Source organism: Dermochelys coriacea, chromosome 1 (assembly GCF_009764565.3).
Source record: "Dermochelys coriacea isolate rDerCor1 chromosome 1, rDerCor1.pri.v4, whole genome shotgun sequence".
Classification (NCBI taxonomy): domain Eukaryota; kingdom Metazoa; phylum Chordata; order Testudines; family Dermochelyidae; genus Dermochelys; species Dermochelys coriacea.
In genome coordinates, this window is record NC_050068.2 from 202,931,307 (window position 1) to 202,958,608 (window position 27,302).

Here is a 27,302-nt window from a genome sequence, read left to right on the forward strand (position 1 = left end):
CTTGAATTCTATTTTTAAAATACAATTTAAAAAATGTGTTGAAATCAAAAAGTTTCATTTTAAAATGCCAAAACAAAACATTGTTTGATCCACAACATTTTTTTAGCTTTACAATAAGCCAAAAATTTGAAAAATATTGTTTTTGTTTTGGCTACAAACTTATTTCTAAAATATTTTTTTCAAATTTCCAGCTTACCAAAAAAATCTATTATTTGCACAGCTCTACCTGTGAAGCATATTTATGATGCTACCCTAAAATGCAGGGTGCCTTCAGGAGGTGGGCTGCCTGGACATACTAGTTAAGACACTTCCGGGGAGTGTGCTCTATCGTAACTCCTTCAATCCAGCAAAGACTCTTTTCAGGACCAACGTAGGCAAGTAGCAGCAGCAGCAAAAGGGTTAATAGTATTGTCCATACTAATCACCATTTCTGCTTCAGCTGGCTCATGAGGACTTCAGCAAGTTGATTGTGGAGATCAACCTCTTTTCTATCCTCTGACAACTTGTTTCTGGAGCTCTCCCTCCTTCTCTCAGCCTTAACTCCTTTTCTGCTTTGCTGGGGCTGCTGCCTTTGTTAGAGAGAATTTTAGCTTTGATTAATTATTGAGCCTGTATTGCTGAGGGTTTTCTATTCGCCAGTTCTCATTACTGATGCCTTATAGCTTGTGTGCTTCACTGGTCCCACTGCAAGATTTGATGGATGGACCCGTGAAGTTTTCCTGCCTGCATAACCAGTCTTGCCTTTTGCTTGATTTTGTTTGGTGGACAGAGTTTTCCTGTTAGCTACTGTAAGCATTAAAACATACGTGCCTGACAAAGTATTACTATTACTGTGGTGTAAGTAGCTTGAAAGTCTTATTCCTTTGCTTTCTCTCGACTTCCCTTTTACATTGCATTGCATTTAAGAACTCTGCCTGTTGGCTTTTTTGTTCTCAGGAAGTGTTGCAGCCTATTGCAAAAGATTCCCCAATATTCTGCTCTCTCTTGGGAGACTTTATTTGTATTCTTCCCAGTTGTTTGCTTTAATCTAAAATTAAAAGGTACACATACTAAAGATATGGTGTTTTACTCTGTGTATATGGAAACAATCATTACTAAGGCTTGTTGAAAAATGTTGATCGAAACATTGTACCATTGGAAAAATAGGGTTTCATTGAAAGCAAAATGTTGTGTGTGACGGTTCAGCCATCGGGTGAGGCCAGTGTGTATCATGGGAGATGTAGTTTAGACAATGAGCAACACCCAAAAAGGAGAATGGGGGCACAAGAGCCCAGACCTACAACTCCCATGAGGCACTGCACTGTTCAGGTAGACTCAAGAATTGGTTTTGACATTTCTGAACTGAATTTTTTCAAAACTCTTAATGCAGTGAAAAGTTTCACTACTTTTCATCCTGCTTCAGGAAGCAAATAATGTCAACACATTGGAATTTACCTCCTTGCATAAATTCATCTTTTCAATGAACTATAATAATGATTATTATTAAATTAATCCCTATTGCAACTCCAGTGCTTTCAAAGGAGTTAAACAAGAGATGACCCTGGCACATGTTCCTCATAATCTGACCCAACTGGGTGCTGACCCACCTGTCCAGTCACGATAAAAGTACATTACTTCTTACGTAGTTGTGTGTGTAAGGGCAGGTCTACACTACCATTTATGTCGCTATGATTCACGTTGCTCAGGATGTGAAAAAGCCACCCCCGAGTGACGCAAGTTACATCGACCTAAGCAGCTGTCCACACTGGTGCTATGTCAGAGAGATACGCTCTCCTGCCAACATAGCTTCCACCACTCACGGAGGTGGAGTAATTATGACAATGGGAGAGTGCTCTCCCATCGGCATAGGGCGTCTTCACCAGACACGCTATAGTGGTGCAGCTCAAAGCACATCTAGTGTAGACTAGCCTCAATTCACACAAGGTATATTTAGCCTAGATCTCACCTGGTGGTGTTACTACAAACCTGTGTAGCCCAACCAACATCTATAGTTCTCCTTTTTGTCCTGTAAACATCAACAGATTTAAAAGAGACATCCAAGCTTGGAGAGCAAGGCTGTGATGCTGCTCCTGCACAATCTCTACATCCCATGTGGTTGAATGTCCTTTAACCATGGCCTCAGTTTGTCTTTTGTGCCCTGATGTCTCTGTGTCCAGGCACTGTGAAGAACAAAGTGGCCTTGGAGCAGTGAGCTATCGGTGTTCTTTGGCACAGCTGCTTAAGCATAGCCAACCTGAAGAATGCTCCATCTGTCCCTTCTCTTACTATAAGAGGTCTGAGAAAAAATGTCTGTGGTTAGCTTGAAAAACCCAAGGATCTCTGATCCTGCAGTCAAGTAGCTTGGCGATGACTGTAGTATAAGGACTAGACATATAATCTACATGAACAGCTTTGCTTCTGCTTCCCTTCAGGGACTTCCCTTACACAAATAGGCTCAGCACAGATAGGAGCATATGGACTCTGGCAATCCCACTGTAGGTGCACATGCACATGCACGTCCACACACCTGTGTGCATACACGCACACCAGCAGCCTCTCCCTCCTTCCAGCCCCTCATTCCAAGGCTCCCTAGCTTATCAGCACCTCACAGAAACCTGCTGTTAAGCCATTCTGAATCCTGCAAACTTTCTGTATGAAACTGCTTGTCATGGAACTGAAGGGAAAAAGTGGGCGGTTGGGGTTCTTTCAGGCAGAAAAGAAACTGGCACTGTTATGAAGTCACACAGGACAAGCAGCAGACCTCAGGCCCATTGCACCCAGTTCTTCAGTGACACACACATCCAGCTTCCCTCTGACTTCTATGAGACGGCAGTGGGCATAAAGTACAACAAAGCAGGGTCATGTACAGGCAGACACAATGGTCCGCAACAGGGAGAGAACCCAGGGACTTCAGCACCAAAAACATAGGGCTCTACCACAGCAGCAAAAGGTGCAGTTTGATTCCTGCCGATGGCCAGTGTCTGGCTGTATGTAGCCATGGGGCATTAACTAAATCAGTGCAGAACTTGGCCCACTGTGTCTCATGTGAGCTGAAGTTTTTTGCAATTGGGTGTCTCCTCATTTCCCCCAGTTAGACCTGGACAGCTTCAGAATGAGGCATGTAGATATGATTACCCAAGAATGTGCATCCATCCAGAGATGCTGTATATGGTATGCACTGGTGGTATGCAGTGGGATTCAGGGCAGGGCACATAAACCCTGTTGGAAATCTGCGGGGGATGACGTGACCCTGCGTGCCTCCCCCAACACATCGCTTCTGCATCTGTCACATCCCCGATCAGACAGTTGTATAGCTTTGCACATGAATAGTTCCTACCTAGCTCAGAAAGGAGAAGAGCCCTGAGGATTTTCTACAAACATGCTGAGCGTGAGCCCCCCATGCTCTACCCATTACTGTGACGGAGCCCAAAGCTTGTGCCCCACAATCACATGCTAAAAGAGTTCAGCATCTCTCTTTATTTTATAGTTATCCAGCAGCTTTCATCTGCTACTCAATATTGGCAAGAGATCCCGCTGGGACCATAGCTTCCCGCACTGAACAGCATTTGACAGCACATTCAAGACTGTGCAAGTCACAAATCCCATTTCTCCAGTAACTGGGTCTCACCAGAGCAGAACAGCTGGGGGGAGTGGTTCTGGGTAAATAGGAGGTGAGTATTTCTGCAGAAATAGATGGCCTAAGGCCTCCTTCTACACCCACCTCACCAGGGAAAGCTTCCCACTCACCACTAACTAGTGTGTGAGCAGATTTATGCAAACCTGCAGAAGACTGTTCTTCTGCTGAACGCGAGCTGAGAGAGGGGGAAGGAAGGACAACCTCCTCTATGGAGGGTAATAATACTCTTGAAGTAGACACAACTTTCTCAACATCATTGCCCAACAGGAGAAGGGTTTTGGCAGGTGTGCGTCTAAGGCTATGTCGACACTAGCAATTGAACAACAAAACTTTTATCTTTCAGAGGTAGTATTCTCTCCCCCCCCGGCTGGAAAGACAAAAGTTTTGCTGCAGCAAGTGCCAGTGTGAACAGTGCATTGTCCATGGGAGCGCTCTCCCGCCAACACCACAAACACCGCTTATTGAGGGTGGAAGTTTTTTGTTGGCAGAGAGACAACAAACAGCAGCTACACTGCGTGCCTTTTAGCAGCACGGCTGCAGTGACACAGCCATGTTGCTAAAAGCTGGGTAGTGTAGACACAGCCTGAGAGGGAGTTGGTTTGGGAATGGTGATTGGGCCAGTAAAGCAGAAGGGGATCTGATCCTGGATGGCTGCAAGAGAGAAAGCTTTGAAAGCCAAGAAAGTCAGATTGTGGGCACGCTGGAGAGTTTGGCAGCTGTGAAGTGACTGGGCCAGCAATGCAGTAGAGATCAGCCCACAAAAACAGCTGGGGTCTACATTTTTGTAACCTGTTAGTGAGGATGGTGAAATGGATTCTGGTTTTCACTATAATCAGCTCGGACATTCCTTGAAAGCCTGCATATTCCCAGCAAATTGGGATATCTGATCACTGAATGCTTGGAAGTTTGATTCCCTTACTCTTGGATTCAGTCAGGGGAGGGAGAGTCCCACTCAAAAGCCACTTGGACACTAAGATTATCACATTAAAGTCTTTCTCTGTATTTCCCTCTGCATTGTCCTCTGTTTCTTCTAGCTCACCAGTTGGATTGTAGAGAGATGTCTGCCTAGTGCCTGGACCCTGATCAGAAACTGCATTGGGACTTGGCCTTTTCCATCTGGCCAGGTGGCACCTCTGTGGCAGGAGACTGCCCCTCTCCTGACATTTCCATCCATCAGTGTCAAGCTCGTGCCAAGTTGGCTCTGGGAATGAATCACTGCACTCTCCTTACTTCAAAGACAAACCCACACTAACCACTACACAGTCCTCTAGAAATGTAGCTTCCCTGCTTGTGTTTCCCTGGGGGCCTGGTGTTTAACAGCAGCCAAAGTGTTCATCTGTCTGCACTCCTCAGAACTCCCGCTGCCCAGTTTCCCACAAACAACCATGTCAGGGGAGTGCATGGGAGGAAAATATTTTCTCCCCTTTAGGAACTTGGTTTCTTTCACTCCCTTCCCCTTCACTCTCCAGTGAAGTAGCAGGGAAATGTAAGGGGGGAAATATTTGGTTTTTCTTCTACCCCAAAGCAGAGGAACTATTACAGCTTCTCCCAGGAATCACGAGCATCACTTGGAGAGCGCCAGTTTGTTGCAGCCAGCAGGCATATTATTTAGGGAAAGGAGGATTACTGGGAACATGCTGTGAGGACTACGATTAGTTATTCCTATAGGGTACTACTAGTGTTGTAAATGGTCCACACCAAACCTTTATTTTCCAGACAGAAATCTTCTATTATGGAAAAGGAGAAGAATCACATGAAGAAAATCTCCCTACCCCTTTCTTCTTTGAGGACAGAAGTATTTTTCCCCTGCCAAAGCCTCCAGAACTAGACAATCATTACAGATTCCCCTGGAGGTGAGAGAGAGAGAGTCTACATTATGTAAGACCCTGTTCATTTTCCACCACTCAAAACTGTTAATACTTTGGCATATATACGGTGTGTAAAATCAGTGACTCCCCTGGGATTTAGGGAAGGCTTATCATCATCATCATCTCAGTTTTATAGATGGGAAAGAACAGACATTGAGAGAGATTAAAATGCCTTGCTCGAGGCCACACAGAGAGTCAGTAGCAGAGCCAAGATTAGAACTCAAGAGCTACTAGCTGCTAATGCCAGGCAAGCTCCAGTCACTAGACACACTGCATCTCTGAGCAGAATTGGCCAAGTCACTGGAGAAGCTTCCTGTGTTCCCTGTTAGGATGCAGAGATGCTTTGGTTTCTACCAAAGTGTAGTGGGGCGGGGGGGGGGGGGGTAATCAGCATTCCTTCCTGACCTCCTCTACCAAAAGTGAACACCCCAGCAAAGGTATGCCTACCAGGAGATGGAGGAACCTATACTGAAATAGCACAGCTGAAGTGTAGTGTGAATCTAATTGCTCACCTTGTTCCCCAGCTGTACCTACCTCTCCTTGCCTGTCTCCTGTCTGCCTAACGTGCAGTGTTTGCTCATTCGCTCGCTTGTACTCGCTCCTTTCCTCCCGCCTGCCCTCTCAGCAGTGCCAGGGAGACAAGTGAAGGTTATTGTATGGCATGTTTGTTTTTGCATTATTTATGTTGTATAAGATGGAGTTAGACATCTAGAGGACAGTCTTAGGTCACACGTGAATCTTTCCAAATAGGGCTCACTAGTACTGCCAGCCAAGTAAAAAACAGCTGGGTAGACGAATGCAGGGAGGCTGTGTTTGGGAAGAGAGATTATTAGCGTGCCCATCACAGGCAACTGGTAGCGACCAGGTTTGCTGGTAACTCCACCCTTCGCTCATCTTCTCTCCCTTTCAGATGTGCACATCCCTTCGTCAGAGCGAAAGGGAAAAATAAACCCTAAGAAATCATGTCACTAAGCTTCATTGGCACTCAGATATTGTACTTAAATACTGTATATGTCCCACACTAATAGAACTTGCTGGCACTGGAGTACCCATGAGCTCCCCCCAGCCAGCACTCCCACACCATTCTCTACAGTGCCTCCTGCGGGGTGAGGTTGGATTGGAGCACCAGTGAGCTCCCTGCAGCCAATAATCCTGGCACCGTTTCTTATGGAGCCACCTGCTGGGAGAGCCTGGCTCGGGAATTAAGAGTTCTATACCTACAATTCTTGCAACTGCTTTTCAGTGACTCTCATGTTATCCAATAATAAACATTTATACAGCACCCCAATGACAGAGGGTTTTCATATCTCATCTCTTCCCCTTCCCTTCAGTAATGCTAAGCCTCCCTCAATTTCTTACTGAAAATGAAATGGGGACAGTACTGCTTATGCAGCTGGAGATAGTGATCACCAGTGTGCAGACTGACTTATCAAGCAGATTCCGAATGTCATAAAATCAATGGGTTTAGAAATTCTATTATCCTGGTCTCTGACAGAATATGCCAAACTAAAGAAACTTCTTGTCCTAATTTTTAAAGCATACTTAAATATAACATTACTACGGTCCCAAAACAGGCTTCCCCCATGGTCCTCCAGTGGGCATCAAACCACGAACACAGGGGTTACCTACAGCTGGGGTTCAGGGTGGAGCAGGGCTATTTTGATGCTTTTTTTTTAATTCCTGGCCTTTGTTGTGCTCTTTCAGTAAACATATCACAAATGCACAACTGAGACATCTACTGCAGGGTTCTGGGTGAATGGGGATCATGGTAGGTGATGGAGACATATGTCCAATGAAGATCAGGTGGATGATGAAGAGAAAGTTAGGTGAGGGGAATCAGGTAGGACATAAGGACCTGATTCTCTATTTACACTAAGGTGCCTTTATACTGTAATGGCATATAATTTACATCCACTTTAAGGCCCTGTTACACTGCCAGAGACATGTAAAGAGGCTGTAGTAGAAATGAGAACGAGGCCCAAAGAAAAATAGCATGATCATATACTCAGGAGAAGGAGAGGTGCCTTAATATTTAGAACACGGCTCTGTGAATCAGGAGACTGACCTGGATTCTGTTCCTGGCACTGCCAAAGACTCAATGTATAAATCTGGGCAAGTCACCTCTGCTCTGCACCCGAGTATTCCCATCTGTCAAATGGGGCTACTGATATCCATCGTTCCAAAACACAGTGAGACATGTGGATGACAAAAGTGTAAGTATCATCATCATCATCATCATCATTTAGAAGCAGATGGGCCACAGTGGACCATGCCAATGAAGTCTTACTATATGTACACTCTCTGAACGAGAATGATTTAATCGTGGAATGGCTCCAGAGAAGAGAGTTGTTTTGACCTGATTAGCCTATCACAGTGGCACACCAGGATATAAATTATTCTCAGGCTACATGCAGCAATGAATTACACTGAAGCACTGGCTACTTTTAGCTAATGAAAGAGATACGGGGATTTGCTGACTGCCATTTCACCGAACAACCAAGCAATCAACCAAGGAAGACGACAGCAACAGAATGATCAAGATGTATTTTCTGTAGCTTCACAATCAATATATAGACAAAAACACACACACACATATATATATATAGTGAGGTAGTTTCTGCAGATTGCTCTCAGAGAACCACTTATATGTTATTTAGCTTTAATGTATTTGGCTCCATCTATATTAAAGATGCTTTGTGATCATGGGACCTGATTTCCATTTAGTGTCTCCTACCATGCAAATAGGTGCATTCTACATAGAAAAGATTTCAGGGGCAAATTTCTGTATGTAGGAACACAGGACGTTTTTCAAAGGACGGACAATTTATGGTGGGGTAAAGGGAAGATGAGGGGAAGGGTAGGGGAGAGAGAGAACTGTTCAGTCTTGTTCTGTACTCAGAAAATCCCAAGCAGCTTCCCAACATTTAAACCAGTCTAGATTAACCACAAAGCAGATGGGAGCATGGAAGCAAAATGAAGACAGACCCAAACCAAAGCCTTGGATCCAAGCACCGACAGGTTTGGGGAAACCCAGGCCAATCACTACTCAGGGACTAAATCCATTTCCTTATCCCTCCCTCCATGGTCTTATCAAATGAGATTTGAGAAGAGTCCGGTCCCCCTTGCATGCTGAAAATTTGAGCCAAAAAAAGAGTCTTTGAATGAGGGAATTTAAAGCCAAGGACAACTTCTAAAGTGGGAACATTCAAACAGGAAGAGCATTTGTTCTGGCTGGAGTTTGCTGCCTTCCTTTTTATCATCATCAAAAGCCTCAGCATTGGTGGGAGAATATTTCTGCCCTACATCCAGCTCAGTTCCTCCTGCCGTGAGGTCACAGCCTTGTCTTTGTGATATGGCTGCCTGTTGCCATGGAAGTGTTTGTGCTTTCACAAAGTCAGCACAGCAATGACTTCACAGGCAAGGTCATGGAGGAGCAGATGGGCTTTCAAGGAGGGAGGGAGGGAGACCCTCTTGTTTAAACACAAATAGCAGTGATAATTAATTAACCAAAGTAGCAGGGGAAATTATGAGAAACATGTGAAAGGTAAAACAATTTCTGTCTAGCTGCCTTTCCCAAGAGTGGAAACATCTCAATTATAAGATCTTTATAAGCTAGTAAAACAAGGACATTTTCTGGAAATGCTTTGGGTGAACACCCTTGGAAACTATATAAACAATTTAAGCTTCGCTTCTCCTGCCCTCTTCATCCTCCCACCAAAGGATCAATATTCTCTGGCCCAGGAATCTATGGTAGTATCTATCTTGTTGGGATTCAGGAGGTGTGAGCGTGATGCACTCTATCTCAAAGTAGCACCCTGTAGCCCCCATATTCATCATTTGTGTATGGCTGTAATATTTCATACAAAGCATGCCTTGTAAGCTAGCATATGAAAGGCCACAATCCACTGAAACTCATTGTTCCATCAAAATATGTGTATCATCTTTGCATACGGAGTTATTAGATGTTATTGAAATTTGTTGTGCGTCTGGGAGATGCCCACAACTAGTTCTCCAGTGGCAACAAAAGAGGTGACACCCAAACCGGCATTAAGTGACTGTCACGAGCCATTGATCAGCAGGGGAATTGTAAAAAAGAGATTTACAATTCTGTAAGAGACAGCTGTGCAAGCACCACACAATGGGGATTGCTCAACTCTGTGACTCAGTAAGGCCCACCAGGACATGTCTGGGCCAGTATCTTCCCTGGGACATGAATTGAGACTATAAAATAAGGGGCAGTAGCATCACGAGACCAGCTCTCTCCTCCCCTACCTATGCTGAAGGCAACAAGAATGCTGGGAAGACAGACTTCAAATTAAGGGCTTGTCTACACTGGCACTTAACAGCGCTGCAACTTACTCACTCAGGGGCGTGAAACACCCCCCCCCCCGAGCGCTGCAAGTTTTAGCAGTGTAAAGTGCCAGTGTAGACAGTGCACCAGCGCTGAGAACTATTCCCTTTGTGGAGGTGGGTTTTTTAAAAGCTGCGACTACACAAGCCATCTTAAAGTGCTGCTACAGCAGCTCTTTAATGTTGCCAGTGAAGACGTGCCCTAAGAACATTGGTCCCCAACTGAGAGGGAAATTCAGCCTGTATGTTAAAGAACTGTAACCTGCCTCTGACATCCAGTGGGGTGAGAAAAGCTGTTTGAGTCAACTCTTGCTTAGCCTGAAAGTTTAGGATTTAGAATGTGTTTACACTTTTTATTTTCTTAGGTAACTGTCTCTCACCTTTATGCCGTCCACTTATAACCACTTAAATCTATCCTTCTGTAGTTAATAAATATATTTTAATGTTTATCTTTACCAAGGAGTTTGTCTAAAGTACATGGGGAATATGTTCAGATTACGAAGCCTGGTGCATGCCCACTTTTCTGTGAAGGAGTGGCAAACTAATTAATGAGCTTGCGATGTTCAAGAGAAGGTCTTGAGCAGTATGTTTCTGGGATGCAAGGATGGCAGGATTTGCTGGTACCTCCTTGTGTATTGTTCATGAGTGGCTTAGAGAGCATTCATGCAATTTAGCTACTGCATGCACGCCTGGAGGGGTTTGCTGCTTGTCACTAGCAAAGTATTATGAGAAACAGCCCAGACTGGAGAGTTAAGGGGCACAGTGGTCCCACAGCTCCAGGTGTACCCCAGGAATCCAGTCACAGTGGGTAATGGACACCAATGGTGTCTTGTGGATATGTGAAATTATAAAATTTATGGTAATAATGCTTTGCATTTAGCACCTTCTATCCCCAGATCACAGTGCTTTATGAACATTGAAGTTGATCCACTCTGAAAAGCAACTGTGAAACGACACCATGGGGCTTCATGTATATTGTCTCTTGGTGACTTAAGAGCAAACATGCTCAGTTTATGAGGGAAAAAGTTGCTTCCCCCACCCCAACTGCCAGCTTCACAAACTACCCTGGGAGTTGAGAGTCAAGCTGGGATTTTCCTTCTCACATAGCATCAACAGTGCTAAAGAATCTGCAGCCAAATTATGCCCTCACTTCTCTCCGATGCGTTTACAATCCCGCATAGCAGGGATGGTTCTGTCTGCAGGACCAGAGCAGTACAAATGGACTTTTGCCACCAAAGTCAGCAGATCTGAGTCTGAAACACACAAAGAGCAAATTATCTACATAGGATCAGGGATCCCTGCAAGCACGAGATGGCTGGGTGGCAACTTTGTTCTTCCTGGATTCTCCTCCCAGGAGTAATCAATGAAGTATGCAAATCACTGTGGTTTATCCACTCAACGCCCTGCCCACAGTAATGACTGAAGAGGATCTGCAGCCAACAGGCTTTGAGTCCAAGGATTCCTTCCCTTGGAGATTTGAAGGAAAGGTGATAATCTTGTCCATTATTTTTCCATTTACATGCGACAATCCCTTTCTGGTTTTCAGGTAGATGGAGAAATACTTTGGGAACAGCTTTTCTTGGCCTGATGCAAGGCAAGAAGTATAGGAAATCTAACTAGGAAGCAAGTTTACATGTGAACTGGTAGTTACCTTTCTCAGACCTGAGAAAACTGGACAAAGTTCGGAAAAGCATGTCAACCTTTTGGTTCTATTTTGCTCACTGTTAAAAGTGCAACAAAACCATTGCTAGCGGAAAGGAGCAGGGTTTTCGGCTGGTTTACTTTGGGGATCACAAAGGGCCCCTTCTTCTCTTCCCCAGCAAGCATCGGTATTTTCATTCTCCAATCACAGTTGCAGACACATCAACATATACATCCAGGAGCTTCAAGACTACACACTCTATTGTGGTGTTTAGATGTTGCTTGTAATTATTAGAATTGGGAGCACTGGGTGTTGGGAGTCTGAAAGGACAGGAAACAGGAAGGAGGGGGGAGGAGTTGAGAGGCTGGGAGAAAGCTACAGAGGGTGCAGCAGCAGCTTGGTAAAGAGGTTTCCACTTTGAAAATAAAGTCCTGTTGAAGCTTGTTAGTACCCTGCCTGGTTGATACAACACCTATCTGCTCATCAGTTTCACTAACAGAAGTGCCCAGCATGGTTGGGGCAACAGTCAAATGTAGAGGGAGATTGATGGGGCCTAGAACATCTGTCTTCAGGCCCCACAGAATCTAAGACTACCCTTGGCCAGGCACTGTTTTGGGGCCCTGTGTAACACTCTTCTTTTGGCCAGGGAAGGTATAATGCAGCTTCCACTGGAGCCTGTCAAAGCCACAATTAGTGCTAGGCAGGGGCAGGTGTTGCCAGAAAGCAAGGAGTTCCCTCTCCACTCTGGGCCCATAGCACGCTGCCTCTCATGGTGGCTACAGACTGCTAGGTAGAATTGGTGGGGGCAGGGCTGAAAGGAGTAAATCTTGCATCCCTTGTAAAATCCCCTACCTTTCTTCAGGGTTATGTTAGAAGGTGCCATTATTTCAAACAGAGTCCCATATTCCACACATCATGATAAGGCACACTTAGTACTACTGCCTTTTTATCAACATTGTGAATGCATGGCCCTGGGGTAAGTTACTGCTGTCTCCTATCAGACAATTATTCACTAAGTCATTCAACCAGCCACACGGTATAGAGCAAGGACACTGTTTCCAAACCATAGTATCACCTGCTATTTATAGCACCCCTTTTTATCTCAAAGGATTTGAAAGATTTACTAATCCCCTGCATCGCTCTACCTGCCACAGAAATGCAGCCACCTCTGGAGTGCAATGTTGAAGCATGTTAGGAGTATAAAGTCACATTATCCAATAGCTTAGCACATGAAGTGAAGATGAATCATGTATTCACTTGAATCTGGAAGGAGAGTTTAGAAGGCAGAGTGTAATTACCTGAGTTGGAATTTGACAAGGACACTAAGGCTAACAACCTTACTTTTTGTGAAAAGTGCTATGAGAATTGTCATGACCACACATGGTCAACCCTCGGTTTTATATAAAAAATGGCAGGTAGCACAACCAGAGGTCATCATAAACAGCATAGTGCCCCCTATCATCACACTAAGGCAGTTCATATTACTGACAGGGGAAAAAGCATCACCTACTGAATCACATCTGTCACCGCCTACAGCACTATTGCCTCTTTGGTGGTCTCCCATCCAAACCATGAAAAGACATAACACTTCTTAGCTTGGGAAAGTGGATGAGGTGAGATCCCAGTGCACATGGTCCTGAACTATAGCCTCAAGATATCTCTGTATAATTAGCTGAATCTGACCACCAAATGCAAGCACTCCAAGATTTGGGGAAGTTCAAATTTAATCCTGATTTCCAGCCTCTAGGTTTATGAGTGTTCAGATCCCAAGCTCTGGTATGCCTATTAGATATACAGAGTTTGGATCCAGAGAGTTTACACCCAGGATTTACATTCAGCTTCCTTTCCTAACTGATGGGTACACATGTAGGAAATCATCATGACCTACAGAATACCGAGCTGAATGATCATTTCCAATACAACAGCTTCCCCAATATCAAAGAAATGTGGTCATTTTCACTGAAGATTTGTGCTGAAGTTCTTAAAGCTACCAAGACAGCCATTTCTTTGGTATGGCTCATGAGGGAGGAACTTGAACATTCCTGGAGAATCATCCCTTTCAGGAAGCCATCATTCTCCACCAATTTCAGTATAAATTCCAATGGACTTCCAAAATGAACCATGGTTTTCATGGTTAGAATACTAGCCTGGGAGACCTGAATTCACTTCTCTGCTCTTCCACAAGCTTCCTGTGTGACCTGGGGCAAATCACTTAGTCTCTCTTTGTACCCCAGGCCCCCATCTGTAACCTGGGAATAATAGCACTGCCCTAACTCACAGTGGTATTGTGAGGATAAATACACTACAGGTTGTGAAGTGCTCAGATACCAAGGTAATAGGGACCACCTCACCACTTTGATCTCTATCTGTATAGATGAGCAGAAACCAGCAGAATTGCCATGTAAAAACATTCCATCAAACGGAGGCGCTCCAATTTCATCCGCATCTTAACAAATCATCAGGAAAGATAAATATGTTCCCATGAGGACAAACCCCACTGCAGACATTGGCATCATGGATGCACCACTCCCCCAATCTTCTTTCATTGGAAATGGCATTCCTGACATTAAAAAGAGCAACGTGAAACAAGGAGAGAAAGAGCGAGAGGCTTTAACCTTTGCCATCTGAAAAGGTCACTTCATCCACTCTCTCTCCTTCCTCATTCACCACCCACCACTGTGCACACACACACACACACACACACTCCCTCCCTCTTTGAAGTAAAATAGCAGTTCCATCAAGTCTGTGGTTGCCCTTAACTGAAGTCAGTCAACTGGATCGAATATCACAGGATTTGTGGCAAGTCCCACTTTTAAGGTAGGTGGAGAGAGAAAGACAGAAAGAAGGACTGAGTAAGCAGCAGCATCAGACCCATCTTTGGCAAAGGAAGTCCTGCTGCTTCCCTTTTCTCCCATCTAACCCTGCACCAGTCTTCTCTCCCTCCCCTTTCTCATGGTCAGTTAGCCAAAATGACACCCTGCTGCATACCACTAGAAGCCACCATCTTCTGTTTATTTCCCCTCTCTCCGACTCTTGGAGTTGCAAAATCATATTCAAATCAGACTCTCAGTGGCATAGATAATTCAAGAAAAAATAAAAATTTATCATGTTGATGAATAAAGGGGCTGCTCACTTCAAAGCCACATATGTGAATCATTGCAAAGACATCTGTCCCCTGTAAAGTCCTGAGTATGAATCAAAGTTTTTCACCTGACCAAAATTCCATTGCAGGCCAGGGAAGACACTGATGGTGCTTGGTAACTTGGACCTGGCCGACCCTACACATCTATTTCAGTCTAACAATGTTGCTCAGGGGTGTGGAAAACCCACATGCCTGAGACACCCAGTTATACTGACCTAACTCCCAGTGTAGACAGAGCTATGTTGATGAGACAGCTTCTCCTGTTGACACAGCTACCGCCTCTGGGGAGGTAGATTAACTACTCTGATGAGAGAAGCTCTCCCATTGATATAGGCAGCCTCTTCATTAAGCTTTACAGCCGCATAGCTGCACTGACGCTGCTGTGTTGCTGCAGCCCTTTAAATGTAGACAAGCACTTAGGCCTTGTCTACACTACGGGGGGAGAACGATCTAAGTTATGCCACTTCAGCTACATGAATAGCTACACAGGGTCCACACTACGCAATGTCGACTAGAGACGCTCTCCCGTCGGCTCCCCTTGCACTTCTTGTTCAGGTGGAGTACAGGAGTCGACGGGAGAGCGATCTGTGGACAATTTAGCGAGTCTTCACTAGAGTCGCTAAATCGACCACTGATGCATCGATCATTGCACGTCAACTCCTCGGTAAGTGAAGACAAGCACTTAGAGTCCGGGGTGACCATTACAAAAAATCTCACAGGTCTAGTTTAAATTTGTGACCCCTGCCCCCAAAGTGTTCAATTAATCTTGCTCCTGCCCTCTCTTTATTGCCTTAGCCTTGATCCCAACACCAGAAATTCTCTAGGGCCCAAGATGGGAGCCGCACAGAAATGGTCCTAAACATTTGTTTGTTTTTCTTTGTTAAATACAGAGTTCCTGAATGGCTACATTGAACTCCCTCAGCCATATCTTGCGTGTGCACAAACTTCAGAAATTTCTAAGCATCCCAGTCCAGTGAGGTAATACAAGTCCTCATGTGACAGACACCATTTTGACCTCTTTGTGAGGAGTGGGTTCTTACCTGACAGTTACCATCTTAGCTGACACAACAGGAATTGAACCTTCAATTTGGAACATTTCCAAGATAAATGCTGCACTGTAGTTCACTGATCCCATCTCTTGTGAATCCCTCCATAACCCAGGGAGACATGCTCTCCCCTCCTTGTAGGTCTGGTGGAAATATTTGGTCTCTTGCAAATATGCTCCTGAAGGGATCACCTCTAGCACTGACAGGGTAAGTTAGTCGCACTGTCCAGTTGGTCCTGGACTTCTCCTTTCTAAAAATGCCAACATCCTGTTGGGTGGTGTTCATTTGGAAATGTGACTCATGTGGTGCACTGAAAACTGTTACAGTTGTAAGCTATCACTTAACCCTGAAATGTATTCTGTGGTCTTACTTGGGGGCTCTGCAGGGAAGTGTGCAACCTGGGTCTAGCAGCAGTCATTCTGCAGAGAGCCAGTCTAGATTCAGGTGGGGTGAGTTGTGCCTCTCTGTTTTAGGAGACAGCCTGTTTTGTCTGTGTTTTGGGGTTTGTCATAAATATAAAGGGAAGGATAAACACCTTTAAAATCCCTCCTGGCCAGAGGAAAAACCCTTTCACCTATAAAGGGTTAAGAAGCTAGGATAACCTCACTGGCACCTGACCAAAATGACCAATGAGGAGACAAGATACTTTCAAAGCTGGAGCGGGGGGAGAAACAAAGGGTCTGTCTGTCTGTCTGTGTGTTGTTTTTTGCCAGGAACAGAAAAGGAATGGAGTATTAGAACTTAGTAAGTAATCTAGTTAGATATGCGTTAGATTCGGTTTTGTTTAAATGGCTGATAAAATAAGTTGTGCTGAATGGAATGTATATTCCTATTTTTATGTCTTTTTGTAACTTAAGGTTTTGCCTAGAGGGATTCTCTGTGTTTTGAATCTGATTACCCTGTAAGGTATTTACCATCCTGATTTTACAGAGGCGATTCTTTTTAACTTTTCTTCTATTAAAATTCTTCTTTTAAGAACCTGATTGCTTTTTCATTGTTCTTAAGATCCAAGGGTTTGGGTCTGTGTCCACCTATGCAAATTGGTGAGGATTTTTATCAAGCCTTCCCCAGAAAGGGGGTGTAGGGTTTGGGAGGATTTCTGGGGGGGAAAGACGTTTCCAAATGGGCTCTTTCCCTGTTATATATTTGTTAGATGCTTGGTGGTGGCAGCAATAAAGTCCAAGGGCAAAAGGTAAAATAGTTTTGTACCTTGGAGAAGTTTTAACCTAAGCTGGTAAAAATAAGCTTAGGGGGTTTTCATGCAGGTCCCCACATCTGTACCCCTAGAGTTCAGAGTGGGGAAGAAACCTTTAAAGGGTTCTTGTGTGGTAGATTTCTGAATTCTAAGAAATAAATTCGTGTTACATTACAACCTTTCAGCAAGCGTATTTATGTTTATTTAACTTCTCTTTGTGTATGCCATGAACATAACAGATCCCTAATATACTAAAAACTGAATTGAAACCAACCTACTCATTACATACAGGCTACAAAACAACCAGCAGAGAGTAATGGACTTCTATCACAACTGAGTCCACCGCAGCTTAGAATCTGTAACCTAGAGTTGGCAAGTTCCCTAGCCCATCATGAATCCCCTCAACCAACCAGTTTCTCACAGGCCAAAACAAATACCAACCATAAGAGCTGGAACTAGGGGAACTGGGTTGAAGTTTTTCCATTTACAGGGTTAACAGTTTGGTTCAATGACTCTCAGCACCCTCACTGTACAAATTGTTCTAGCACCCCGGATACCAAGAGATAAAAGTAAAAAAAACCCAAAAAACCAACCAAACAAAACAAACAAAACCCAGAATTGCACTCAAGACAATAAAATAGTGTGGCTAGAGAGCTGCAACATGCTCAGAATAGAACCTGGCCAAAAGCATAGCCAGATACTCATCTCCTCTCTCTGCTGTTAAAAAGGGAAGAGAACAAAAATAAAAAGGGAAGAAAATTACATTTAGATAGTTAGCCTTAGAATTTGATTCCCACGCCTGGGTGAGCTTTTACTGCTACTATAGGATTGTCTTTCTGTGAGCAGAGAGGTCAGCTATTAACCCTGTGTAGTGTGTTTTCTTAGCTGAGCCACCAGGCTTTGTTGAGACCCAACGCAAAGCTGCTATGCCAGTTCCCCATTATCTTCATGAGCCACTCAAAGTTCCTAACTTTGTATGGTGTGCAAGCCCTGTGGTCCACCTGTCTGCTGTTGAGAAGCCTTCAACAACCATTTATTAATCTGGAAGAGGAGAGAGCATTACCATTATGAAACTTATCTTGGTGCAAAATAAATAAAGAGTCAGAAAGCAAAGAGATTGGGGCAAGGGATCAAAGAAGGAAGATGTCATATGTATTGTGTGTATGCAGAATTATATGTGCATGTGCACATAATGCTTATTTTTGCACACGTGCATCTGCGTGACGATGCCCATGTGTGCATATGGGAGTGTGTGTAGGAATTTGGTGCATGTATATATGTGTTTGTGCGCAGGGACTAGATTTACTTCTGTACATGAGTTCATGTTTGTTGACAAATGCACACCAGAGTGTTTGCACATGTCCACACCTTTCGCTGTGCAGGTGAACATATTTAGATGGGCAAAACATCCTCCCATCCACCTATGTATTGCATGATGCAAATCCAGCCAGCAGCAATGTGATGCCAACTCACCTACCCTCCACTTGTTGCTCTCCCCCTCATCTCTCTCCCTCCTGTCACTCATACAATAATGATTTGTGTTGTGGGCATTTGCTGGAAAGCTTTAACATAACCATTATTTTTTAGATTGCTGGAATTGAGGTGGGCGTCAAGGATGCCAGTGAATACAAATAAGATAAGATACAAGCAGGCTCCATCTTGTATAAGCTTTACTGAGCAATAATCTGGGGGGGGCTCCTTGTTTGTTCTCATTTAGTATTGGGGGAGAGTGGACGACCGTGCCAAGGCTACTGCAGTCTATATTGAGCTCACCTGCTCACCTCCCAAGGGCTCCTGCACCTTTTCCATCACAATAGCTATAATCTATGCAGGACATATTGTTCACCAAGAGACAACTCCACCCACCCATTTTTGGAGCAGCAGAGGCAAATATTTCTTTCTGCCCTGTTGACTCCACAGTCATGCAATCACATTAGATGTGGGCTGAGCCATAAAGTTTACATCCACACTGCAAAAAAAAGACCATGGCAGCAAGTCTCAGAGCCCGACCTAACCCTCTGATAGCATTTCAGAGCCCAGGTTCCAGCCTGAACCAGACTGTCTATGATACTAAATTTAGCCCAATAGCGTGAGCCCTGAAAGTCAGTTCACCCAGGCTCTGAGACGCACTGCCGGAGGGTGGGCTTTTTCCCCCCAGTGCAGATGTCAGGATCCAGATACAATCTCCTCCAAAATGGATGCTGGTTTTGGGTTGGAGCCTGTGGCTAAATTGAATGCTTATTTTTTAATGTTGTTGGTTTGCTTAAATGCCCACAAAAGCTCACACCATTTTCTAAAACCACAAGAAGGTTAGAATTTGACTGGAACCTGAGCAGCTAGGAGACACAAACATGCTTTTTCTTCCTTGTTCATATAAACAACCACAAACCTGCTCCTGCATGATCTGGACATGCTCTCTCCCCCGTCATAACCAGCAACCTGGGTCTGATGAGATGCCATGCTGCTGTAGGGTATGTCCTTCATATCCTGAACTTGCTCCACCTCCCAACATCGCACCGAGGCATGAGAGGGTTATTGGAGTTGCAGCTCTCTTTTATAAGATCTCCTTGTCCCTCTGCACGATGTTTGGGAGTGCTATGCTGCTAGTATCCTTCAAATCTGGACACGTTCCCTAAGACAAGGCCTCAGCATGGTTCTAGAAAGTCCTGTATGGCCCATTGAATATCTCTAACATGCTTAATCTCCTAACCCCATATCTTGGTATTAAGGGGTCTTGTACTGCCGGGGTGCCATCTCTCAACCTAGAGATTTTCCTTACTATTCCAGGCTTAGGTGCTATCTGGCACATGAACATGTAGGATCAGCCAGACACACAGCCCGTTTCTCTCTCTGGGGCCCAACCCCTCAGGCAATATAAATTGGCGTAGATCCATTACCTTTAGTGAAGCTATGTCAATTTACACCAGCTGTGTCTCTGACCCTCTCCTTGCACGCTGTCATACACTCACGCATGCGCATGCACACACACTTCAGCGCCTCTCTCTTGTGAGGACTATAGTTGATAACACAGATCTACTAAGCAAACAGCACAGGAAGACAAACGCTTGATAAACAAATCTTTTTGCATGAATAGGAGAATACGTAGTCCTCATAAAAATGGTAATTAGAGCCCAACATGAGGAGGCTGCATTTTTCACAATAATAATAATAAAATCTCCAAGAGCTATCATCCAAGAGGAAATAATATTTGTTATCATTATTATTATTATTGTATTACCACTAATAATGATGATAGAGCTCTTGCTAAGGGACAGGGCTTTCTGTGTAACTGAGTAAACATACTTAAAAAGGGGCTCCCCTGAAGGCATGTCTTCAATTAATCAAGGAAACTGACAGATCTGCTCATAGCCCACTGCAAGGTACCAATTGATTGCCTCTCTCTAACTGTTTAATTAGTTTTCCCCTTACCAATCACACCGTGCAAATTGTTGGCCTCTGCCACACAGGGACAAAACAGTTGGCATTTGCGTGGGCAGACCTTTGCTGATCTACTCCCTCCTCCTTACCGTCACCCAGCCTTCCTCTCCCTCTCCCCTCCCGCCCGCCACCTTCTCCATCAATTCTACTTGTTCCCCCTCTCGAGCCCTGCACACGACACTACTGTTAATTTATCTGGGAAACTAATTGATGGCGATAGGAAAGGAGAGTGATCAGACCTTCTGAGCAGCCACCACAGGAAGAAAAACACCCCTAGCCATTTCTCAGGGACCTCTCCCCATGCTTAAAGAAAACTCATAAGCTCCCAGCATGAATTAGCATGGCCTCATTATGGAAACAGAATTGGGGTCAGAAGAAAGTAACATGGATAAGGGAACATTTCTTTTTCCCATCCAAAGCAGCCTCCGAGATGGAAGTGTCCTAACTGCTGCCCACACTGAGCACAGTGAAGGACGCCGGAGCATGACAGTTTTGGGGAAGGGAGGACATTCGTATCAGGAGGGGATATAAGCAATGCTTCATCAAAAAACAGCCTTGTGGGAGTCTGGATAGTACTGGAATGGGGCAGCAAGGAGTCCAAGGCTTTCCCTTCTACTGAAATTTTCCTATTCAAACCCATTCCAGCGACCAGAATGCATATTAGTGTTTGATGGCCAGTTCCTAATGGACAAGCGCCCACTTCTCAAAACAGCCAAAACAGTAGGCTTTAATTGTCCTCCTTCTGGACAGCCTCTGTAGAGAGAGAGACCAAGTTCTCAATGGTCATGACATGATTCTTTCCCGCCTACAAGGAGACCCTCGTCTAGATCACAGATGAGGCCCAGTGGTGGTGAAGCTTGTGCTGCCATCTCTGCCCCAACTTCTTTAAATGGAAACAAAGGGCTTCAGTTTTCAGGGCTCCCAAGCTGGCTTTTTGTTGTTGTTGCCAGCAACGAAGCCCCTAATTGAATAAAAATAAATATTAAGTCATCCCGCCTGTAAACAGAGATGAAGACAAAAAGTGGCAATGGGTCCTGAAGGGAGCTCACTCTTCTATTTAGTGGAAATAGGATGACTCATGCAAAGTCTCCAGGGAAGGATGCCAGATGCATTGGCTCTCTGGCAGCAACCACAGCTAGGGAAGCTGTACGTGGATAGTGAAGGAAGATCCTTCCCCACCGCCAACCACCCACTCTTTTGTTGGTGCTGCCCTCCAAGTCCCAGAAGAAGTTATCCACCACTTCCTGCATCGTCCTTCCTGTATCCCATGGAATTGCTGAGAGAACCCATTTCTCATTTGCAATGCTCTCTGGGACTCAACAACCCTTTCTGTGTTCTTTCTTATGAAATTAGTGCTTGTTTGATAGGCATTGCCAGACTTTTCTAAGTGCCCATCACCATAATACCTGAATTTCTCCCTACCCTCACAATCCCCCCTGTGAAATAGGTCACTGTGATTATGCAGATGGAGAACTGAGGCATAATGTGACTTGCTCAAGGTCACACAAGAGAACCAAGAATTGAATTGAAGTCTCGTGATTCCCAGTTCAGTGACTTAAACACATCATCATCCTCTACTTATCTGCACAAATAGGTACAGACTAAGCAGTAGCAGTGCAAATTTCCAACACAATACCTTGCTAGTGTGACTCAAACCTGCTCAAGAAAGGCCTGACCTGTAGAGCTGCAAGGGTGGGCCAATCTCCATGGCCCACTCACTTCTTGACTTCTGTCCTGAGACTGCCCCAAGCAGGCCATTGTGACAATAGGATTTTTTCCCCCTCACATGCCACAGGCTGAGCTAATACACTCATGTCACACTAGCCACTGATTGACCACCAAATGCTAACAACTTTCATTTGCTACTAACCTGGCCTGGATTTGAACTAGCAACCTAGAAATGAAAGGCTTTATAGCTCTTACCAACCCTCACAGCCATCCAGTCCCTCTTCCTCCGAGTGTGGAGATGGGTCATGGCTCAATGCCATTGATGCAACATGACTCCATTTATGTGGCATTCTGTTGCCTTTCCTTTGATATCGAGAGGTGACAGGAGGAACAGGAAAGCAGCCGGCGAGGCACGAACTGTTACAAAGTAACTGAGTCAGCAGCTTAGAGGATTTGTCTATTTGCTTTTTTATTTTATTTATTTCTGCATTCAGAAAAAAAAGTTAGATGAAAGAGAGAATAAATTGGACTCCGAGTTTATTTACTCCGACGCTCTCCCTGATAATTTTCACCCTTGAATCACCCTGCTGCCATGCCGCAGGTCCTTCTGACATCAACATTAATGCTCCCTGCTCACGGCAGCAGCTAGGGGATGTGATGTTTCATAATTCAGATGTAAAAATTAAAAGCCCAGCACTAGAGTGTGTGCTCAGCAGCCACATACACTAAGCCTGCTGACTGATGGCCCTCTGGTAAACTCTACAACTCCCTGCCATTGCCAGAGAAAAATCACAGTCAGAGGTTCAGAAGTTGCTTGAGAATTATCTCCTGCCTCTTAGGAGGGAGGAGGCTTTAAAGTTTCAGAGGATGGAAATCCAATGGCTCAGAAGGCTAGACCAGCCTCAGCTATGCTCAAGTAAGCAGATAAACTTGTTAATGTCTGATATTCAAAAAAGAATGGGTCAGCCCCTCCCCCCAAAGTATGAGCTTGTTAAAAATGGCATAATTTGTTTTTTTTTATTTGTTTGGGGGCCTTTAAGTGTTATATTTTTGAGTTTTTCATCCACAAGGGCTAGAAAATTCCTTAAAAAACCTCAAACCAAATATAAAAAGACAGCAGAGATTCTCATGTAATAATAGGTCTCTGGCAGCATGGACTTTAAAAAAAGCACCAAATACTGTGAGCCTTCTGAGAAAAATCACAAGTATTAGCAACATACTTGTTGTGAGGGGAATAGCATGGGGGGGCTGTAGGGCAGGATTGAGTGGCACTGGCAGAGCTGCGTGGAGAGAACAGCAGTTGAACAGCAAGGTCATCTACAGCTCAAGAATGAGGTGCATTTACAGAGGGAGCTAGAACCAGAAAAAGGGGGTTGTGGGTGCTACAGGGCATGACTGAGATCTTTCGGAGAATTCTTCAACATGAGAATGATGGCTGGGTATCCAATCACTCTAGATGGAGTAACGTTAGCCAGTGCTTAAATTTGTAATCAAAGAGGTGCCAGGGTTCAAGCTATTTTTTTTAAAACACATTTTCATACCTGCTGCAGCAAACCCAGAGGTGCCAGGTCTATGAACTGCCAAAAACCTAATGGTGCCGGGGCTCAGCCCTGGCAAGCCCTGGCACAAATTAAGCCCTGACATTAGCATAGCCACATCAGGTCACAGTGCTAAAAATCTTTTGACTACACAAAATAGAGTGGAGAAAGTAAAATCAAACTATTTTCTGTTGACAACCAAGAGGCCAGGCTGTGGAAATGCATCTAAAAGCAGCTTTGCTAGGAATGTTCAGCGAAAGCCATTTCATCCTTTAGCTCTCAAAATCACACTCACCAACATATTTTATACCAGATGATGCCATCTCCTCCTTTTATCGTGTTACACTCTTGTCCTTGCTGTAAGTACAGCCCAGCCCAGGAAAAGTGACTTTTATAATTTGCTGTTGATCTGTTATTTAATCAGATGGCCGCTGGAATCAAGGTTTCCTGGTTGGAGCAGCAGCTGAGTGGGGACTCTCCGAAAGTGGAAATGTCAGCCGACCTCTTGGGAGACATTCTGAATCCATCTGGAACATTCTCAAAACACTCTTAATTACCATTTTGTATTTTAAATGGCCAGGGGAAAGGGGACTCTTAAAATAATAAAAACAATAGAATGAGGTGACCATGTCTGCAAAGGCCACTAAAAACCCATCTGTTTGAATTTTACTTAGTGCCCAGAACACTGACCTGCTTTCCTAAGGAAGCTTCCAAGGTCCTGATTAAAGGCACACACATCGCCAGATTTTATTCTCCTCATGCTTCTTCAGTGTTTCAGGGAAGCAGGGGCTGAATGCAGTTAAAATTAGGGATGGGTCTCAGTAACTAGAGCCAGGCAGAGTGAGTGCAGATGACGTGCAAACTTCATTTTCCTCATCACCCTTAGCTCTAGCAGCACACCACACTCCTGACTTATAGCATCCACTTTCCCGAGTCCTTCTGCAGCTCTGTCATTGCACATCAGTCCTGGCCCGTAACATCCATGTTATTTCAATTCCTGCTGAGCCTCCTCTCTGCCGCCACTTCTGTGACAGTGGCAGTGTGCTTTCCTTTGGAAAAATGTCTAGTAGCAACCATTCATATGCAAACTAACATTTGATTAGGGGACTAGACATCATTTGGAGCATGGTGTCCAGAAAGCAAATACAAGCACATTAACTCACTGCATTACCCCCAAGACACTTTCAGTGAAATCAACTGGAGTTTTGCCAGGAATTCATCCCTTACATTAAGGTCTTCAGCCCCAACACCTTATACTGGGATCCCATTGGTCACAAAAGTTGATTTGGGTCAGGCTTTGGGTCAGTATTTCAATGAGAGCTCTCCAGAGACTATTGACATATTGCAGAAAGTGGGGCTGAGGACCCAGTGCATGGCACTCCTCTTGCTGAGGTAGTACTGATCCCAGGCTTCAGCAGGTCTATCTATATTATATGTTCCCCGCTATTTTAGTATCTGAGCACCTCACAATCTTTAATGTAGTCTCACAGCACCCCCATAGGTAGAGAAGCACTATTGTCCCTATTTTACAGATGGGGAATTGAGGTGTAAAGAGGCTAAGTGACTTACCCAAAAATCATACAAGAAGTCTGTGGCAGAGCAGGGAATTAAATCCCATGCCAGCACCCTAACCACTAAACCATCTCCACCCCGCCCCATAGGGCAGTAGGGGGTGGTTGTGCTGCTGGAAGTGCTGTCTTTCTGATGACATCCAAAAGCAAAGTCCTGACTACCTCTGACCATTAAAGTGTCCTGGACATTTTCTCAAAGATTAGAGGTGTTAATGCCAGTGTCCTGGCCAACTACACCATCGTTTATTACATTCTATCTCCCTCGTTTCCCTCCCACCCCCCACTTTCAAATGGACACGGTCACAAAGGAATCCTTCCCTTTGCTGTTGTAAGTTGTCTTGTCATGTTTTTTGTTAACTAGCCAGTGACACCAGTGAACAGCAACCCCGCAAAACACTTGACAACAACAAGGCAAGGCTCCATGTGAAATGGCATCCGTTAGAAAGCAGAGGAAGGGAGGGCCTATTTACTCAACCTTTGATTCAGCCCTTTGGCTCTAATCAGCAGGTTGCCAGGGACTACTTGAAAGATGGCAAAACTTTGTTCTTGGGCTCATCTGACCTGCTCCAAAGGGGCCATCTCAGGCTGTGGCCTGCTCAAGAAATTCTCCATTAAGCCAGCTCATTAAAAGCTCTGAAGGAGGACAGCCATAAAGAGAGGAACCTCGCCCCAGAATGTAATGGCTCAAAGAGTCATTTTAGTGCTAATCTCATATCTAGATATAAATCCATAGAAGGCATGTTTTTCAGCTACACTTGAAGCTGATGAGCTGCTTCCCTATGTCAGAAAAAGTAGCGAAGAAGTGCAAAGGAACTATAGAGATGAGAGTCATAGAAATGCCTCAACATAAAAAACAAGAGACAAAAACAACACGGCTGGCAACCAAAGCAACAGAATTTAGTCATAACTAAATATGCATCATCTAATGCAAAGTGCATTGAAGCTTTGACCCACAAGCCAAAATGGCCTCATTTTAAAAGTTTTTAAAGCAATTAAAATAAATTAGAAACTTCACAGGAGAACAGCGTCACTGAAAATAAGAGGCACTTTATGCCACATGCAGTGACTGAAAGTCAAGCCCATGGGGCCAGCTTCTTTTTAGAAGAGCTTCTGGCTAGATTTTCAAGTACTTGGTATGGACAATGAGGGCCAGATTTTTCAAACAGCTCAGCTCCCGGACTGACATCTAAATAGGGGCCACATTTTCAAAAGTACTCAGTGTCCAGCAACTCCCTTTGTGATAGTTATTGCCACAACACGCTGAGGTCTTTTGAAAAAAGGGGGCTGCTTACTTTAGTACCTAAGAGAGCTGCGTTCTTGAAAAATTGACCCATAAAGAGCCCAGAATCTGATCCTTTCCTTGAGGATGTCTAAGCACATTGGCTTGAACTCTTTTGTGATGGGAGGGCCAAAGGTTCCAAATGCAGTTGGCCAAATTGAACATTCAATACTCTACAGGCACAAGAAATCTTGCAATCTTCATTTTAGTCTTAGGCAAAATGTCCCATCGACTCCACAACAAAGAACTCCAGAATTTTACTCAGTATCACCACAGAAAAAGTTCATGGAAAGTTATAACACTGCTCGCAGCTGTTTTGCTAAGAAACATATAGTACATTCCTGTGGCATGGAAAGCATAGGAATTCCATCAGAGAGAGAGAGAAAGTGTAAATTCCCATTAGCAACATTTTTAACAGAAGAAAGATCATCAAGTTTTTTCCTGGTTGCTAAACCACTGTTAGCTCAGCTGAGATGTGAAAGATTTTGCAGTGTTTGAGAAAGAATGCTCTCATGCAGCCAGTGTTACAAACTGATGTTACTTGCTAGCCAGATCACCACCAACAACATTGTCATTGTAAGGACTCGGTTTCTGTGAAGATACTGAGTGGATGCTGCAATACTTAGGTTTTTCTCTGGACTACCTAAAGTTACCAAGTCAAGACTTCAGGACTGGGCCTATCACACATCAGCAGGAGACTCAGGAACAGCAATTCAAAACACAAAACCTCTTCAGTTAACAATTCCTTCCTACCCCACTCTGAAATGGACACAGGCCAAATTTGCTTTGGGACAGGTTTTAAGTTTCTTGCTAATAAAAACTGTTCCTCATCACATCCTCAAGAGCTTTGAGAGTGCTGGAATGAGAACAAATGAGGAGGATTTCCCCTAAAATAACTAACTGTCATTAGACAAAGACGTGTGTACGTATTCTGTGGTGATGGGTCTCT

General features: G+C 44.3%; 1 protein-coding gene and 1 long non-coding RNA gene across 3 annotated transcripts in view; both read right to left on the reverse strand.

Moving 5' to 3' along the window:
• Positions 1-27,302, reverse strand: part of LOC119843404 (limbic system associated membrane protein) — a 1,338,056-nt gene that overhangs the window by 679,597 nt on the left and 631,157 nt on the right. The window lies entirely within an intron of this gene.
• LOC122459599 overlaps positions 96-27,302 on the reverse strand; it is a 110,597-nt gene continuing 83,390 nt past the window's right edge. The window contains exon 3 of the long non-coding RNA XR_006280406.1: positions 96-569. This is a non-coding gene — a long non-coding RNA (uncharacterized LOC122459599). The remainder of the gene's footprint in view (positions 570-27,302) is intronic.